This window comes from Hyaena hyaena, unplaced genomic scaffold (genome assembly GCF_003009895.1).
Source record: "Hyaena hyaena isolate Hyena2069 unplaced genomic scaffold, ASM300989v1 scaffold_794, whole genome shotgun sequence".
Taxonomy (NCBI): Eukaryota; Metazoa; Chordata; class Mammalia; order Carnivora; family Hyaenidae; genus Hyaena; species Hyaena hyaena.
In genome coordinates, this window is record NW_024081427.1 from 464,539 (window position 1) to 479,273 (window position 14,735).

Here is a 14,735-nt window from a genome sequence, read left to right on the forward strand (position 1 = left end):
CCCCCTGAGATCAGGAACACGACAGGGATGTCCACTCTCACCACTGTTGTTGAACATAGCAATCAGACAACAAAAGGAAATAAAAGGCATCAGAATTGGCAAAGAAGAAGTCAGACTTTCACTTTTTGCGGACGACATGATACTCTACATAGAAAACCCAACAGACTCCACCAGAAGCCTACTAGAACTGATCCATGAATTCAGCAAAGTAGCAGGGTACAAAATCAACATACAGAAATTGGTTGCATTTTTATACACCAATAATGAAGCAAAAGAAAGAGAAATCAAGAAACTGACCCCATTCACAATTGCACAGAAAACCATAAAATACCTATGAATAAACCTAACCAAAGATATAGGAGATCTGTATGATGAAAACTATAGAAAACTTATGAAGGAAGTTGAAAAAGACACAAAGAAATGGAAAAACATTCTATGCTCATGGATTGGAAGAATAAATATTGTTAAAATGACATTACTACCCAAAGCAATCTACACATTCAATGCAATCCCAATCAAAATTGCACCAGCATTCTTCTCAAAACTAGAACAAACTATCCTAAAATTTGTATGGAACCACAAAAGACTCTGAATAGCCAAAGTAATATTGAAGAAGAAAACCAAAGTGGGAGGCATCACAATCCCAGACTTTAGCCTCAACTACAAAGCTGTAGTCATCAAGACAGTATGGTATTGGCACAAAAACAGACACATAGACCAATGGAATAGAACTGAGAACTCAGAATTCGATCCACAAATGTATGGCCAACTAATCTTTGACAAAGCAGGGAAGTATCCAATGGAAAAAAGACAGCCTCTTTAACAGATGGTGCTGGGAGAACTGGACAGTAACATGAAGAAGAATGAAACTAGATCACTTTCTCACACCATACACAAAAATAAAATCAAAATGGATAAAAGACCTGAATGTGAGACAGGAAGCCATCAAAACCCTAGAGGAGAAAGCACGAAACAACCTCCTTAACCTCCACCGCAGAAATTTCTTACGTGACACATCCCCAAAGGCAAGGGAATCAAGAGCAAAAATGAACTATTGGGACCCCATCAAGATAAAAAACCTTCTGCATCACAAAGGAAACAATAAATAAAACTAATAGGCAACCAACGGAATGGGAAAAGATAGTTGCAAATGACATATCAGATAAAGAGCTAGTATCCAAAATCTATAAGGAACTCACCAAACCCCACACCCTGAAAAACAAAGAATCCAGTGAAGAAATGGGCAGAAGACATGAACAGACACTTCTCCAAAGAGGACATCCAGATGGCCAACAGACACAAGAAACGATGCTCAGCATCCCTCATCATCAAGGAAATACAAATCAAAACCACACTGAGATACCACCTCACGCCAGTCAGAGTGGCTAAAATGAGCAAGTCAGAGGACTCTAGATGCTGGCAAGGATGTGGAGAAATGGGCACCCTCCTACACTGTTGGTGGGAATGTAAAATGGTGTAGCCCCTCTGGAATACAGTGTGGAGGTTCCTCAAAAAATTAATAGAACTCCCCTATGACCTGGCAATAGCACTGCTAGGAATTTACCCAAGGGATACAGGAGTGCTGATGCATAGGGGCACATGTACCCCAATGTTCATAGCAGCACTCTCGTCAATAGCCAAAACATGGAAAGAGCCTAAGTGTCCATCAACGGATCAAGAAGATGTGGTTTATCTATACAATGGAATACTACATGGCAATGAGAAAGAATGAAATATGGCCATTTGTAGCAACATGGATAGAACTTGAGGGTGCTATGCTGAGCGAAGTGAGTCAGGCAGAGAAGGAAAGATACCATATGTTCGCACGTATAGGAGGATTAGGAGGAACTTAATGGAGGACCATGGGGGAGAAGAAGGGGAAAAATGGTTGGGGAGAGGGAGGAAGGCAAACCGTGAGAGACTCTTGAATGCTGAGAACAAACTGAGGGCTGATGGGTATGGGGGAGAGGGGGAGGAGGGTGATGGGCATGGAGGAGGGCACTTGTGGGAGATGAGCACTGGGTGTTATATGGAAACTAAATTGACAATAAACTATTAAGAAAAAAACTAGGAAATTTTTTCACAAAAAGATAACATTAAGAAAGTGGAAAAGCAATCCATAGATTGGGAGAAAATGTTATATATACATACATATATATCAAAAGGCTTGTATCAAGAATATATAAAATGCTCTAAGAGCTCTTTATAGCCTGAAAGAAAAATGGGTTAGAGACTTTGACAGATACTTCACAAAGAGAATATTTTAATAAGGAAACATATCCAAGACCACTTTAATAATCAGCAAAATAGAAATTAAAACCCCAATGATATATCACTATGCAATTAGTAGAATGCCTAAAAATAAAATGCCATTATCTATATTTGAAAGAACGTGGAGCAATAAGAATTCTTATGCATGCCAATATGAATATGGTTTGCGGAAACATGTTGGCATTACATACCAGAATTTACCGTACATGGAATCCATGATACTACAACCCACTCCTAGGGTATGTGTGTACCCCACAATAGCGTATGCCTAGCCACATTATTCTAAACAGCCAAAGAACCCAAATGTCCACTAGCAGAAGAATAGATAAATGAATTGTGATGTATTCATTCAATGAAGTAATATATATCAATAAAAATCTCCAATTACAATGAGACAATGAAACAACATGGAGAGCCTTCACAAATACAATGAGTAAAAAAGCCAGACCCAAACCCCGCACACTGTGTGTGTCTTAGTCCATGCCAGCGGCTATAACAGAATAGCATAGCCTGAACATCTTGCACAATATTTATTTCTCACAGTTCTGGAATCTGGAAAGGTGCTGGAACATTCAGTGTCTGGCGAGGGCTCTCTTCTTGGTTCATACAAGGCAATCTTCTCAACTATATTCACATGGGAGATGGAGTGAGAGGCCTCCCCAAGGTCTCTTTTATAAAGGCACTAATCCCATCATGCAGGCACCAGTCTGGTGACCTCACAACCTCCCATAGGCCCCACCTCCTAACACCATCACATTGGAAGTTAGATGTCAACCTGTGAATTTGTAGGGGACACAAACATGCAGGTTATAGCACTGTGTAAGTCAATTACACAAAGTGCAAAAGCAATAAAAACTAATACGTAATGCAAGTGGAAGAAGGAAACAGGTAAGAAATGGAAGCCGCCAGGAATGGGCTCTTTCAGGTGGTGGCAAGTCGCTTTTTTTTTTTAATGTTTATTTATTTTTCAGAGAGAGAGTCAGGGAGGGGCAGAGAGAGAGGGAGACACAGAATCCAAAGCAGGCTCCAGGCTCTGAGCTGTTAGCACAGAACCCAACGATGTCAGGCTCAAACTCATGAACTGAGAGATCATGACTTGAGCCAAAGTTGGACGCTCAACCAACTGAGCTACCCTGGTGCCCCAGCAAGTCTTTTTTTGACCCAAGCAGTGGTTCTATGGGCGTTCCACTAGCAATGACTTATTCACCTTTCTTAAGTGTGTATTATTGAAGTTTTGTGATATATCCATAAAACCTTATTTCTAATAATTTTGTTTTGTAGATACAATGCAAATGCCTAAGCATATTAAAAATTAGGTGCAAGCATGACTTATGAAATCAAAAAACTGAAAACCAGAGTAAGTGCTCATCAGTTGATGACTGGCTCAATAAATTATGACACATCCAGGGACATGACAGAAACTTTAAAGGAATAAGGCATCCCTATGTGCACAAATATGGGACAATCTCCAAAATCCATTTAAGCAAACAGTAAGCAGGAAATATAAAAGAGAGCAGAGATGTCATCATTTGCTTTGTGTGTAAGGATGAGGTATGTCATATATGCATGTGTGTTTATAAATGTATATATTTCTAGAAGAATGGGTAAAATATAAAACCCAGAAACAGTGGCTGTCTCTGAAATGGGGAATTGGAATACCAGCGGTCAGGTCATGGATGGGAAGGAAACTTTCTTTTCAGTGTAACTATTGGCAATTGTGAACTTAGAATAAATTAAAAGGTGATATATGCATATACATATATATATGTATGTATGTATGTATATGTAGTAAGTTGAAATAATTTTGTGAGCCAAGTTCCCAATTGTTACATTTGGACATTTGTATGTATCATCACACCCTTTCTTTTGGGAACTGACATTGCCTGGAGAAGCAGGGAGACAAGTATGCATGAAGAGTAACAAAGACAAGGGGCAAAGCAAAGACAGATTCGAGAAGCCAGCGCAAGTGCAAAAGGCACCAGTCTGAAGAGGGCCAGTGACAGGGATGACAAAGCGATAGGAGAAGCCAGGATGCTCGGGTCAGGCATGCTGATAGAAGCAAATGCTTAATATGCAAAAGACCCAAGAAGGAATTCTGCACAGGAGGGGAAAACCCCGTCAATAGTCACTGCTTGCTCTCATGGGCCTGGTATTGCTGGCAAAGCTTAGCAGGTCAAGGAAGAGAAGATATCATGCTCTTACTCATTTATTTGTATTGATCCAAAATACGATCAGCCCCAGAAATGAAATCTTTCTCTCTTCCACAATACCTGTTTTATAGTGCTGTGCACACCATGGTCTTAAAAAGGAGCTGTTGATTCACCCCCATTTCCTCAAACATAAAAACATAACCCTTTCTTCCAAGTGGTTTAGTAGGTTTTCACACCGTCAGCCTGGCAGCAAGCCTGAGCCACTGGCTGATGGCCACATGAGCACATAAAAAGATACTAGCTTGGGGCCCCTGGGTGGCTTAGTCGGTTAAGCATCCGACTTTCGCTTAGGTCATGATCTCACGGTTCATGGTTTCGAGCCCCGCGTCGGGCTCTGTGCTGACTGCCAGCTCAGAGCCTGGAGCCTGTTTCAGTCTGTGACTCCCTCTCTCTCTGACCCTCCCCTGCTCACTCTGTCTCTCTGTCTCTCTGTCTCTCTCTCTCTCTTCTAGAAATAAATAAAAATATTAAAAAAAAAAAAAAGATACTAGCCTTTGACTATCTTTGCTTTGTGTCCCTAACCTGATCATTCCATATTTCAATTGCATATTCCACACTATTTCTGTTAAACAGATTCATCCTGTTAACAGCCATTATGTCACCATTTTATCTTGAAAATTTGTTGAAAGGATGGGGCTTTTGAAGAATATATTCCGGGATATCAAATGTCACACTAAGTGCTTGGATGCATCAGTCTCCAGGACCCTACAGACTCCCATGAGGGCAGAAAAGCATGTAGGGGAAAGAAACTGAAGAGAGGTACAGTGCCAAGGCCACAGTACAAAGGAGATCCACTTTCCAAGTTATCTTCTAGCCAACAGGGTCCTTTTGCCATTTAACACATCCATAGCTCCTGTATAGTGATGCCAAGTTTATTCTCAGTGCAGTTTTCGTAAATCACATCCAAAATATGATTTGGAAAAAAATGCACCTTCTTATGAGCCCACTGTGTACTTGAAAGACCCAGTGCACAAATCATTTGCACCTGTACCATTTCCATCCAGTTCTAAGCTAATTTTAAAAAGGCTCTGAAAGCCTGCCAACAGCACATGTGCACAGAAGATAAAATGTAATAGCAATTAATCCAATCATCTCTGATTTAACGTTAATTTAACCCAGTGGATTATGCCTTGTTTTGTGTGCAACTGTGTTGATCCTGCTACATTTCAGAGAGCCCCCAAATCAATCAAGTCACAATCCCTAATTGCAGTCAAAATGGGGAATTCCACTCAGCAGGGTCCTTCTCTGGAGTATCTATTCCTCCCAAGGAAGAAAGGGAAGTCAAAGAAAGAGGCGTCTCTAATAGCAGGCTGCTAACATCACAGCTGATGGTGTCAGGACTGGCTCTGAAGAGTGGCCTCGTGTTTGCTGGCATATTCGATTGCACTGGGGCTTCTTGCCAGAATGAACAGGAAAGGGCTATCGGAGGAAAGCCAATAGAAGTATAGTTGCTGTTTGAACTAGAAACAAACAACATAAAAAATTCGGGTTGGGGGGGGTGTACAATGCTTTCCTTTATCTTTATTTGCAATATTGATTGAATGACTACAGCAGTTAAAGACCTTTATTAGGACAGCTGTAATTGAAAACTGATACCATGCAACTCCCCACGCCCCAACCGCCCAAGTCTGATTTAACTGGGTTACTGGGTAGACCTACATTCTTGGAGTCAAGGCTGATTGGGAGAATATTTGTCAAGGAATAGAGAACTTTTCAGGTTGCTAATTCCTTCTGTTTGGGTTTTATGGAGAACTGAAATAATGAAAAGTGTTACCTAGGCCCAGGGGCAGCCCCAGAAGTTCAATTGTAGTTCAGCTTTAGTTAAGGATTAGTTAATAGATACTTCACATAAAGTGCTACCATGTTCTTTTTCATAATTTTTCTCTCCCCTCCTCCCTTCCTTTGCAGCTGAGAATAATTAACTGTTCTTTTGTGAGTGTCATTTGTTCTCAAGGAATTAAATGCCACCTTATTTCCCAGAACAAGAATTCAACTGTCATAATTATAGCTTCATTTCAGAAGCAAAAAAAAAATCATAATTTATTACAGATTGTTCAGCATGTGAGATAGGTTTAAATGTCATTGGAAGTAAATTGTGGCATGTCATGAAGGGGTTTTAGCCACCACTGTAATTGATTTATAATTTCACATTTAAAATGAACAACATTCACCCATTGTTCTTGTGTTATATAACTCTGACAGCAATCCCTTGAGAATGAGGCATTCAACTTGGTCAATACACAATAATAATAATAACAATAACAATGATATGCCAATTTTAAAGATAAGTAGTGAAATTTGCATAAGCACTAAGAACATATGTGTTAAAAATGGAGGCTCAATCTCTATAATACAAGGTAAAAATCTATTTTAGAGGGAATGCATTTTGATATTAACATTGAACTCCATAAAATTAAATGACTCTCAAGGGTTTTAATGAAACTCATAAAATTAAGGACCATCAGAATTAAGGTTTAAACTGTTCTCTACCCAGAGTTATAAAGAAAGATACAATAATTGGAGAAGGCGGAGATGAATTTTTCCATTTCTAATTTCAAGCAGATTTAAAATCAATTCCACTTTGAACAGCCATTTATTAGGTTTGCAGTGTGACCCTCAGCCCCTAGGATTACACAGTGGCTATAGGTGGAACAGTGGAAGGATTATGCCGATACTTGATTAGACCACTAAGCGCCTACACACCTATTTTGTGCAAGATGAAGCGAATCCTATGATGGTTCTCATTCTTCAAAATCATATCCATGGGTTTTCATCACTTGCATTTGGATATAGAAACAAACACAAACTCACCCAATGACAGGGACAAACTGCTGTTTGTAACCAAACTGAGCCATGCTTCAGGCAAAAAAAGAATCTTCCCAACCTACTCCTCATCCCGCAACCTGTATATACAGCCTTTTGAAATGCCTTACTTTTCCCTCTGGGAAAGCCAGTACTTTATTCTTTGTTTTTAAAAAGTCAATACGATCGTCTATATACAGAAAAGCTTTTGAAAGGCAAGGCGTGGTAGGCAGAGTAACGGCACCCCCAGATATCCCTGTCCTAATCCCCAGAAACTGTGACTATTACACTCTATGGCAAAGAGACTTGGCAGATGTGGTTAACTGAAGAATTTTTGAGACAGGGAGATTATCCTAGACTATCGGGGCAAGTCCTGAATGCAATCATGAATGTCATTATAATAAGGAGATGGAAGGAATTTTGACTACAGTAGAGGGGAAGACAGTGTGGCTACAGAAGCAGTCCGGAGCCTGGCTAGAACTGGAAGAAGCAGGAAACAGTCTCCCGTAGAGCCTCCAGATGGGACCGAGCCCAGGTGACACTTTGATTTTAGCCCCCATAAGACTCATTTTCAGAACTACAAGAGAATATACTTGTGTTGTATTAAGCCACTCAGTCTCTAGTAATTTGTTACAATGGCAACAGGAAACACACACGAAAGAACCTGATTCACTACAAAGTTTGTCCCAAGATTAAGTTATCTATGTACGGAGGACAACCCCTGGGTTTGAGCCCCACTCTGGCATGGAGTGGAGGCTTCCAGCTTCATTAACACCTGGACTCCTCTGCTGGTACTCAGGCAGTTCCTACAGCTGTCCTCACTGGGGAACAGGAATCCAAAAATTCGACAACATTGCCAATTTAAAAAAGGAGTGGCACTGAGCTTGATTTAAAATAGTCACTGTTTGAAGAGTTAAATAAATATAGTGCTTTTAAATCAACTGTGATATTATTTACAGCTTATAGAAGAGAAATTGTATTTATTTGAAAACATTGATGTATTACAAGATTCCTGAAATATACAGCTTGTGATTTCTCCAAACAGCATTCTCCTAATCAGGTAAATGATTGCTCTGTAGTTGCTACTTACCATTCAATAAATGTTTGCAATGTCAGGGATTTACGGTGCAAATTTTAGACGCAGTCTTTGAAGTGGTTATTTGTTCAGTCTGCCATAATGAAAGGAAGAAGAAATAAGATACGTTTAGTAAACTGTTGGGATGATACATAAAAGGGTTTTATCTGGGTCTCTGGACAGTAATTTTTTTATTATAAATATGTTAGGAGAATTTTTGTTCCACTTTCTTTGATCCTCCACCAGGGGACACCTCTCAAGTGTTTTTGGAACAGTTTGCATCTCTCCCTGCCCTATCACTAGATCTGGGACCCCCACCACTAGACCTAACCCATTAAAAACTTAGGCAACCTCAACCTCAGGGAAAATAACCAAGACTGTCTGGTGTAATGAATTTCACTGAAAAGTGAGCCTTGTGGCCATCTCTCTAGCATCATTCTACTATGCATTAATTCACTCAACAAATATCTTCATTTTACTCTGTGCAATGTCACTGAGGGAGATAGAAGGGTGAAGCAAAGAAATCCTACCCAGTAGTACATAACTCTATCAGATAATGACTTTCATTAGTTGTACACTTCCTACATGTCAGGGATGGTGATAAATCACTTTACATAACTTATCAAACATATCCCATGAGACAGTTATTATTACCCCCTACTTACAAATGAAGCAATTGAGACTCAGAGGATAAGAATTTCAACCCAGTTTTGAGAAGTAGTTCAGTGGCAGAGCCTCAGTTCAAATTCTGTTCTAACTATACAAATCCTGTGGTCCTAACCTCCTTCACAGGATAAAACAAATGAGTTGCCCGAGGAGGAAGAGAAAAAGCATGGCATGAAAGTGTGGATCACATCCCCTAAGTGCCAGGAAGACTTTATGGGAGAAGGAGTACTTAACCTAGGTTGTGAAGACTGAGAAGGAGCTGAATTGATGCTGCTGGGAGAGAGGATCATCCCAGGCAGAGGAGATAACCAGAGCAAAGACACTAAAGGGGAAACGCATGCAACACCCTTGGGGCAAGGCTCAGTGCGCCTAGATGTGGAAGTCAACACAAGCACCATCATTTGGTGCCAGATCACAGAGGGCCTCCAGTACCAACTATGGGATTTACTGTGGAGAAGGAAGTAGAGAGCTAGCATCGAGAAATGGGTCAAGATTCGTTGGGGGAATAGGACATACCTCTGTTGACTAGAGTTCTGTAGCAAGCAACCAATTAACACATTCAAATGAATATCAAGCATTAAATATTTAACTGGGAAAAAATAATAAGGGCTTTTAAGTAATTAGATCACACAAACGGAAATATAACTGATGACAAAAAAACAAAAAGAGTATGATATTCCAAATAAGTCTTCATTATTTCTGAAACATACCACCTCTGCTCTTCACTTCAAGGAAAACAAGTAATATGATCTGGCCAGGTTCCAGGATTGTGAGAACACCAACCTTCCTGCCCTCCAGGAGTTTGTGGTACAATGGGGGAAATGTGATAGGCTACGTCACTGTTCACAATAATTACTGCCACTCTCTCCCATGAGAATACAATATATCTCCACTTAGGGCTTGCTTTGGCTAAGGCAATACAGGTAGAAGCAATGTTTCTAGGCAGGAGTATTAGGGCCAAATGTGAGAAGTAGAGTCTAAGTAGTAAAGTGAGAGGTAGAGTAAGCATAAAAAACAAACAAAAATGAACTGATAGACAGGATGGTGGGACAACAGAGGAAGGAAGATTGAGAAAGGCCTTGCAGGCCACACTAAGTCTGGGGACAGCTGGGTGGCTCAGTCAGTTGGGCATCCGACTCTCGATTTCGACTTAGGTTATGATCTGTGATTTGTGGGTTCGAGCCCCAAATCAGGCTCTGTGCTGACAACACAGTCTGCTCAGGATTCTCTCTCCCACTCGCTCTCTGCACCCACTTCTCTCAAAGATAAATAAACATCAAAAAAGAAAAAGAGATTTGGCTTTTGTCCTACAGCCAATCAGAAATCTGGGACATAGCATGGGTCAGGTCTGCCTTTTGGAAAGATTTCCTTGGCAGCTCTAAGGAGGAAGCATGTGAGAGGGGTTGGCTCCTCTTTTGGATCAGGGAAGTTAGTTAGGAAGCTCTTGCTACAATCCAGGTGAGAAACTGAACTGAGTCTGAACTGAGACAGGACCTATTTGCTGCTCTGAAATATGAATGAAATAAAGCTTTTCAAAAACATTTAAGAAGGAAATTAGCTCAAAACTGGTGAACTGCAAAGCCAGCAAGGAAGCACCAAAGCTTTTCTGATTCAACTCTGCCTCAATGAAGATCTTTGAATTTTTTTTTTTGCATTCACATTGTATCTTTTGTAATTAAGTTCCAAACTCATAACTTTATTAGTTATAAAATTATTCGCCTACCCTTTTCCTCTTTCTAGGCCCCTTTCTCCACTCATACATGTAAATATGTTCCTAAGAAATGTGTTCATTCATTCATTCGTCCCCAAAATGTTTATTGACTGCCCATTATGTAGAAGGCACTCTCTAGGTGTGGGGTACATAAGAACAAAACAAAATCCTTGCCTCAAGGAACTGGCAGCCTACATGATAAATATATAAGCAAATAAATAATTACAAAATGCAAATTTCTATGAATAAACCAGCAACAGAATGCCAAACTCAGTAATAGAAGCTGTACATGTACACTCATAGAAACGTCCTGGAAGGCTCATCCAAGAAGTCAATCAGTTGAGATATAGGCACTAATATGTTTATATTTAATTTATATCAGTATCATTCTAGAAAAAAAAAGTATTAGTACATCTAGGCTGGTGCTATTATCCCCCAAACACTAGCATTTAAAATACAAAGACACTTGTGGGGATGAGCACTGGGTGTTATGTGGAAACTAATTTGACAATAAACTATTTGTAAAAAAAAATAATAATAAAATAAATAAACATTAAAAAAAGTAAAATAAAATAAAATAAAATACAAAGTCACAGGGGTGCCTGGATGGCTCAGTCAATTGAGCATTTGACTGATTTTGGCTCCGGTCATGATCCCAGGGTCATGGGATCGAGCCCTGCATCCAGCTCCATGCCAAGCTGAAGCCTGCTTAATATTCTCTCTCTCCTCCTCCTCTGCCCCTTTCCCCTGCTTGTGCTCTTTATTTCATAGATAGATGATAGATAGATAGATAGATAGATAGATAGATAGATAGATAGACAGACAAAATACAAGGTCACATTCTTCAAACAGCAAGCAAGGTCTCCAATTGCAGGTGCAGGAATGGGAGTTTAGGAATAGGGAACCCAAGCCCTTTCTATCTCTGGGCACATTGAGGCCATAAAGCCCCAGGGGATCTCTGCAAGGGGCTTAATGGAGCACCTTGGTATTGACCCAGCACCTCAAGTAGGTCTCACAAGAGGCCATGGTAAGGCTGGCCCTGGGAAAGGTGATACACTTGGGGCTGAGGTCTGAACTTAGACTGGTCTGCACAACTGTGGCTCATTTTCATGAGACAGAACCAAAATCCCTATTAATGTTTCCTTTTTAAAATGTCACCAGTTAAAGAGAAATTCAGTGAGTTCTGCCTTAGTAAAAAGTTCTCTTTGTTGATCAAGCTCAAAGGTTCAAAGTTTCAAATCCCAGATCACTCAGCCAACCGCATTAGTGCTGGGCCTTTCGGCAGCAGCCTGTTCACAGAGTAGCTCCTGTCACCTAAAGACAAAGAGTGTCTGCTAGAGAACTGAGCCCAGTTCCCACCAGGGGCCCAAAATTCCAGGCTCTTCTGAAGACTGTGGAGTCAGCTGACAACCGGGCTCTGGCCACCAGCCCACAACCAGCAGGACAGTGACCACCCTCAGCCACCAGCCAACAAGGTTGGATTTAAACTACTGACCAATAGGTAAAAGGCCCTCTACTTCATCTTGGCTTTTCCACACCACCCTTTCATCTGTCATATTTCCCCAGGCCCAATAATTTGATAAAAAAAGGATTTGATTAAGTGCAAGATTTATGAGATTCCACACTGAGGCAAGCGGTAATTGAATAAAAGCCCATTCTAGAAAGATGGCTAGAATATGAACCAAATTCTTTATTTCTTTATCTACATCTCTACATTCACACACACACACACACACACACACACGTGCACACATACATGTGCACACACATATTCAGGCATACTGTTTGGCAACTTGTCACTCAGAAAGACTAATGATAATTATTCACTTTGCACATTTGGCAGATATAATGGGACACTACTTTGGCAGTGATGAAAAATCATCTTCCTTTACTGTTCTTAATCAAAAATTTATTTCCCATTGACTAACCCCAGGAAAAGGTTATCATCCACTCAGTATGTACTTATTTCTCTACTAACAAGAGATCCTTTTCTCTCCCATCCTCAACAATGCAGAATTACCATCATTCCCAAGACCTCTTTGGGTTCCTTGACCAGAAGAGGCATTTAGCTATGTCATCTATGATGTATTGCACATTTAATTGCACTATGCAGCTATTCAAAAAGCATTCAGAAGTAATCATTTAGCATTAATATCCCAGGGCAATCCAAGGTCACAGTACATTAAAAACTAATTCACAGTGGTTCAAGAATGCATTTTTCATATATGGAGTAACATAATTCTTTTATGATAAAAATGATAGTGGTGTTACAGAATGATGAGACACAAGATATTCTGAATATCCATCATTGGACCTACTGTACAAATGGCAAAGTCAGACCTTTGTTCTTCTCATAACTCAACACACCACCAACCTGTATTAAATACTATTGACCATGTTAACCTTTTATACAACTGATCGTGTTTTAAGGAGCAACAGCTCCTTATTTGTTATCATAGACAATACAAGCCTTGTAATACTTATTGTGATAATTTCTCTCTCAAACCTTATTATTTTTTTTCTGTAGTCATTCTAACATCTAAAATTATAATATCCTCATGGATAACTAAAGGCTCTGCTGTGTGTGTGTGTGTGTGTGTGTGTGTGTGTGTGTGTGTCCTATCAACTGTCTTCCAGGAATGCTGTAGGAGATGAAATTATTATAACTTACATCAAACATCTATCATGCTTAAATAATAGTGTCCTGAGGCTGCAGGCCCTCTATACAACGTAGAATAAGCACACTCCAGAACCTATCATCTCTCATCTCCCATACCATTAGCAGTGCTGTCTCACACTTTGCTGCCTTTCAGCAGGCAACATATCAGGAATTATTTCAGCACTTCACAGGTAATATTGTCATTTGTTAATATGCTATACTCTGCATCCAGAGATACCAGATTACATTACTAAACCACTGTTTTTTCCCCTATTTCTTTAAAGTTCACTTCCCAAAATCCACCTTTCCAATCATTCCATATAGACTGGACAGAAGTCAGAACTTTTGTCCTATTCAGAGGGTCATTCAAAATGATCAGTAAGTATCATAACCTTGCATTTAGGGCACTGTTCTAGATCCTGAGTGTGAGTTGAGGTTGGGCATTCCTATAATGGAGATAAGATATATAATCACAAAACACAAAGAAAATGTAAGCTTTGGCCAGTGATAACAGAAAACTGGAAGATGTACTACATGACTAATGGTCAGTGAACAATGCAGGTGTTCCAATGCTGAGTTTGGAAGCAAAACATCACTGCCCTTTCCTTCAGCCCCCAAGACAGTGCTATCGCTCCTGCAATGTGTATTCATGGTTCACCACCTGAGCTGCCTTTCTCCAGACCTCTGAGAAGTTCTTTTTCTAGCACTGCAAGGGAAAGGAAAAGCCCCAAGGATCTGATGAAATAAGAGACATGAATGGGATCTGGGAAACTATCCCTAAGGTGAGCCAGGGGAAAGACCATTTAAACTACTAGAAACCTCTATTTTCAAACAATTTTAACACATAAAGCTACCTTTAGGTAAATTAGGAAAACCATTAGCTCTGATTACAAGTATTTTAAGTAGAAAGGCTCTATATCTATATAAATGATGATCAGCTTTCCTAGCTACAGTCCATAAATCCACAGTCCAATGAAACCTAGGGGATTCTTCAAACACATATACAAGGTGTTTGGGCCTCTTACCCTCTTAGTGATGGATACTGAAGCATTTCTTCTCCCAATTCTTCCTTTTTTTTTCTTTTTTCCTTTTCTCTTTCTCTAACTGGAATCCCAATGAACGTACTGTGAGGACTAGGATTATACCAAACTCAGAAAAGAGGAAGTTAGAAGAAATGGGATAAAATATGGCTGATAACACAAAATTTTCTCAAAGGAATCACTGCTACATTAGATCAATCTCTACTGTTTCCAAGTGGTCAGATTCTCCATCATAGATTTGAAAAAACCAGTAAAACTGATTGAAACAAATAAATCTAACATTCATATTGATTGGGCTCCA

The 14,735-nt window shown here is 39.9% G+C and overlaps 1 long non-coding RNA gene across 1 annotated transcript in view; it reads right to left on the reverse strand.

Annotated features, from left to right (window-relative positions):
• The window catches only part of LOC120221641, a 33,550-nt gene extending 19,068 nt beyond the window's left edge, over positions 1–14,482 (reverse strand). Inside the window, exons 1-2 of the long non-coding RNA XR_005525853.1 lie at positions 14,420–14,482; positions 8,374–8,452 (exon numbers count right to left, since the gene is read on the reverse strand). This is a non-coding gene — a long non-coding RNA (uncharacterized LOC120221641). The remainder of the gene's footprint in view (positions 1–8,373; positions 8,453–14,419) is intronic.
• Between the last annotated feature and the right edge of the window lie 253 nt (positions 14,483–14,735).